Source organism: Plectropomus leopardus, chromosome 10 (genome assembly GCF_026936395.1).
Source record: "Plectropomus leopardus strain MGB_pleo_1.0 chromosome 10, ASM2693639v1, whole genome shotgun sequence".
Lineage (NCBI taxonomy): Eukaryota > Metazoa > Chordata > Actinopteri > Perciformes > Serranidae > Plectropomus > Plectropomus leopardus.
The window spans coordinates 31173068-31178368 of NC_142185.1; the positions used below are offsets into that span (position 1 = coordinate 31173068).

Here is a 5301-nt window from a genome sequence, read left to right on the forward strand (position 1 = left end):
TGTGACACTAATATGGAGCCCCTCTAACACACTTCCACTGTACGATACATTAATGATACTGGAATTTTCCACATTATTTTACAAAGATTGTGGTATTTTTAACCCAAACCGGCACCAAAATAATGGCTAACAAGTTGTAAAGACTTGTATCATTGGCTGTGACCTTTCGTCACAGGTTTGCATGTCTAGGAATTATGAGAATTTCAATAAAAGCTGAGCTGGCCATGATCCAGTGTTTCCATAAAGTAAAAGATTGGAGAAAAAGCTGGAAAAGGTTTAGGTCTATATCCCGTCTGTTTATTTATCGAACAAACCCTACATCATGATATCTTTGAGTCTGCTACCCCACCTCATTGAAATGTACATGACAGGGGGGTTTTTTGATTTTTTTTGAATAATTCTGAAAAAGTGAGGCTGACCTATATTTGGGGGTCTAGACTTTTAAATGTAAATATACATCCACAACAACAGGTGGCACAGTAACATGAATGTGTGGCTCAAAAGTAAGGCAAATTAACAAACAAAAGAGAAAAGGTTCTGATGCTAACTTTAGGATGATGGTGATAAACACAGCAGAGTCGTCAAACAATAACCAAGTAGCAAAGAAATATGGTGTCACAGAATTAAAAGTACAAAGATGGCGAGCCCAAAAAGATCGTCTTTAAACATCAACAGCCAACGAAAGGTTTACAATAATCCCCAAACCAGCCACTTGATCAAAGGATGTGTGAATATGTGTTTGGAAAATGAAATGAGGAACTGCACGTAACTTGAGCCTTCATACGTGTTGAAATGGTATGAGATTTTCACGTAACAATAACCGTCTCAGTCAGAATGACCCTTAAAGGTTTGAAAACAGAGGGTTTAGATTTGGTGGAACAAACATTTTATTACTATTATTTAATCTTGAAACCACTTTTTGATGGAAGTGTATGTAACAAGTCTCCCTTTTGAAAATATTATTTTCAGTACTGTAGATAAGAAAATGTACTTTCACATCACGTAGCATTAGACAGGTGTACCGAATTCTATTTAATTTAAAATGTGACAATTTTATGCTCTTTCATTTTTTTTCATTTTATCATGGGGAGGTCGTCCTATAATCAGGGTTGTCTTATATTCAGGTCGGTAAGTGACCAGTTAAGTATTGATGGTTATGACTATTATCAAATTCAGATAAATGTGCAGATAAATAAGTAGCACAGTAATTGAATCATCCAGTGGTTCCTACTTCAATGGATCCAAATTAGGTCAATGCTTAGGGTACTGGGGCTCAAAGCGGATAGAAGAACCTTTGCATCATTGTATGTTATTCAGGAGTTCATGTCATGCAGTGTTATGTTCCGTTACTTCATGAAGGCTTAGTAATAGAGGGCAGGGAAATCTATATTTTAAAGCATACTGAACAAAGGAGAAAATCCATTGTCTTTGTAGGAGTCAAGACAGCAAGATGCTTCAGGTTTCAGTTGCTGCCCTTAGGATATGGTCCAGACTGAAGCTCTCCTACCCAAAACAATACAACTGTTCACAAATAGCAAGGTGCTTGACCTTGTTTTGGACCAATCCCAGAGGACATACTTACCTATAAAGACCCCCAAACACAGCCCCAAGACTTCAAACTGACTGCAAGGACCTGCCAGAAATCAGCAGCAGAGTCACGATTCAAGCAGAAAGATTCAGAAATCCACGGCAAAGCTGAAGAAGAACGATGAAGAGTATATTGATTTTACTCTCCGTTATAGGAAGAAGTAGTCAGCTAACGCTGAGTGACTGTGGGTCAGAAGCAAGACGGCCCCAAGTTACCGACATAGCTGTGACCTGTGGGACTTCATCCATTGGTCTGGCAATTCAAGTCTGCCCCGTCATCTACACCGGCTACAATGACTCTCTGCTAATCCTGAACCACATTATGGATCCGGCGTGTAGAGCAACCCTCGATGAATCCGTAAGTCCACCTGTCGCTCGGTTCAACTTCCCACTAAACATGACCCACGCCTGTGGAAGCATATTCAGGACCACCAGTGCTGCTGGGACCGGTGTTTTCGCTGACTTCTCCAACATCCAGACAGTCAACATCAGCGGTGTTGTCCGGTCCATCGATCCAACTACAGGCACAATCACTTACAACGCTGAGCTGAAGTACTATTACTCATGCGCCTATCCCTTAGAGTATCTGATCAACAACACCCAGATCGATGTGTCGGCCTCCTCCATAGCTATAAAGGACAACAACGGGAGTTTCATCAGCACCTTGAGCATGGAGCTGTTCAAAGACGCCGATTTCAATAAACCAATGGTCATGCCATCCCTGGGGATCGAACTAAGGACCAGCGTGTACGTCGAGGTCAAGGCCACCAACTTGACAGGGCAATACCACGTCCTGCTCGACCGGTGCTACGCGTCCCTCTCCCCGCTGCCTTCTAACTCCAGCTTCTTCAACCTGTTCGTCCCCTGCTCGAAGGATCGTTTCACCACCATGATCGAGAACGGAGACAGCCAGAGCGCTCGCTTCTTCTTCCCGGCCTTCCGCTTCATCGAGCAGCAGAACGAGACCGTGTCCACCTATTACCTCCACTGCATTACCCGGCTGTGCGAAAAAAGCACTTGTAGTTCATTCAAGCAGTGCAACAACCGAAGAAAGAGGAACACCCTGGACTCATCTGCCTCTTTAGCCAAGACTTACACCATCAGCTCCTCAGAGATCGTCACCAAAGCCGACACCAACGAGTCAAAAGAGAAGCCCCTTGTCGGTGGACAAGAAGACAACTCTTCTGTCGGGCTCGGCGTGGCCGTTGGCATCCTTGCCTTTGTTTGCCTTGTTGCCCTTTGTGTTGCTGCTGTGTTTTACAAAAGGCTTAGGAACTAAGGAGGTATCCATGTGCCAAAAAGCAGAATACTGGCCTCAGAAACACTTTTTGAAGTGTACTGTATCTGCCGCTTGTTTTACTTTTTTGGTGGAGGACAGCTGATCATTGGATCTTTGAATTACTGTAGTTCTAACAGCATCAATTCTGGAAAGCTAGATGGGAGAATGGAACATCTTTAGAGGATTTAGTAGATTTTGTTAGTGATAAAAAAGTACTTGTTTCCCAAATGGAAAGGAAAGCTGTAAGTGTTAATGCATGTCTGCACTTTGTAAGCTTTAACAAAAAAAAATATAGTGGAAAAATGGTAACTGGAGGGAAAAATATAAAAAAAACATTGCAAAAATCCCAGTCTTTATATGTGAAATGTCAGGTGTGTGGGGTATTTTGAAAGTGAAATCAAAGTACCTTTCAAAGTATTATGTCTAATTTATTGAACTCCTTTTCTTTTGCTTTTGAGCAAATGAAACAAGTGAACTGAAAATGATTCACTGTCTGAATCCACAATCTCTTTGTGTTTTACATTCATTTACAAACTTCTAACCCAAACCATGAATCAAGTTTGCAAAGCACCTTCATCCCCACCACCTATGTGTTGATCTCCTGCAAGCACACTCAAGTAATTTATTCACAAATGAAATCCTGAAGTATAGAAACAGTGTGTTGTTTCATGAAGTACTGTTTCAAGAAAGTGACTGAGGAACAAACTGTTTTCCTTGTTTGTTAACCATTGCTGATTTGTCTTCATTTCTCTGCATTCATCTACTGCTGTACGCAATAAGCTAGTGAAAAATAAAAATGAATGGATCACATTTAAGAGTCCCTGTTTGTCATTAATGCATTACATGTATAATTCTGTCTGAAAACAATGAAATAAAAAGTAAAATATATATTAAAAATGTTTTTCACAATTAATCTAATGTGTCGGGACTAGATTTGTGCCTGATAAGTCAACCAGTTGATTTAAAACTGATTTAAGTCAACCCAATGAAAATGCCATTGTTATAATGAGGCACTTTTCCCTATAGATATATTTTCCTAAAGAATATTGTTTTCAATATGTTATTTGTTTCAGTTTTTTTTGTCTAGAACACAGACAGGTTGTTGAAAAAGAGGAAAACTGCACTAAAATTAAAGCTGATGCCAGCAGTAAGGATTTATTTTCTGACAGAATATTGCTTTCAATAAATGTTACTTGTAAACTTTTATTAAGTAAATTTTGTGGGATAATATGCAATGTTTAAAATGCATGGTGTAAAGTGCCTTAAATCTCCTTGGAATTCTAAATACAATTTGAAAAAATGTAAATAATTATTTCAAAGGGTTCATTATAAGGATTATGTTGCTTGAGCCAAGCAAAGCACATATACAGGTCACCAGCATTCGAAAGAATAAAACATTCACACTCACATTCACAATTCAGAGATCACAATTCATTTCATATTATTGGACTGAGGGAAGAAACCGCAGCACCCAGAGGGAACCAATCCAGGCACAAAAAACAAAATCTTTATATTTGAGCTATAAGCTATAATTAACTACTTATTTATTTATTTTTTCATATGTATATAAAAGTGCAAGTAGCAGTGTGCATGACAACATAAAAGCTTCTCCTGGTTAGACTCCAGAGAGTACCTCCTCCTCATCCTACAGTGTGAGAGAGATTTCTCGGCTGGCCTCAGGCCCCCGTAAGACCAATGTACATGTCAGAGGAGGAAGCTGCCTGCCTATCTGGATGCACAGGGCAGTATATCTCTGACCCCACTGGGCCACTACAGCCCCAACTCTCTGTGATGTACTCTGGAGGTGAAGGTTGATGAATGGAAAGAAGATACTGAGCCCCCTCATGAGGGTTATTTCAACGGATATGTTTTCCTCTTTGAGCTTGTTTTAGGTTTTTTATAATAAAACATCAAAAGCGGAGGAGCATACAACACCTGAAAACCTATGCATGCAGTTTAGCATCTTTTAACATAGTAACTAACAGTAACACAAGTTACAGTAATATTTCTGCTGCCTGCTTATAGACATAATTGCCAAGCTTTTGTGCTTTAACCAAATGTGCTATGTGACATATAAATGTAACATATCCGTTGTTTGCAGAAATGTACGATGGCAACAATTATTCTGGCAAATGGGTGTGTATAATCCAGGGCCAGATGCATAATCTATGTTTACGCACAAAAACTATGCCTTTTCCCACACATAAACTGGTATTTATAAAGGGGGCGTGTGTGGTGAGAATGTGAGCACCTCACGTATTCTTCAGAGCAGACGTACACACAGTTTTAGCTGAGAGAGCTGCAGGTGAGATGATAACAGGGAGATTAAATATAAATTGAGAAGCAGAAAAAATGCTTTTAGGATGTTTTCCAACTCCATTGATTGTTTTATCATTTTTGTGGGTTGCACAGTGTTCTGTAAAATATCAATCAAA

The 5301-nt window shown here is 39.7% G+C and overlaps 1 pseudogene; it reads left to right on the forward strand.

Moving 5' to 3' along the window:
* Window positions 1-1708: 1708 nt before the first annotated feature.
* On the forward strand, window positions 1709-2866 carry LOC121948700 (zona pellucida-like domain-containing protein 1 pseudogene; annotated as a pseudogene).
* Window positions 2867-5301: the final 2435 nt, after the last annotated feature.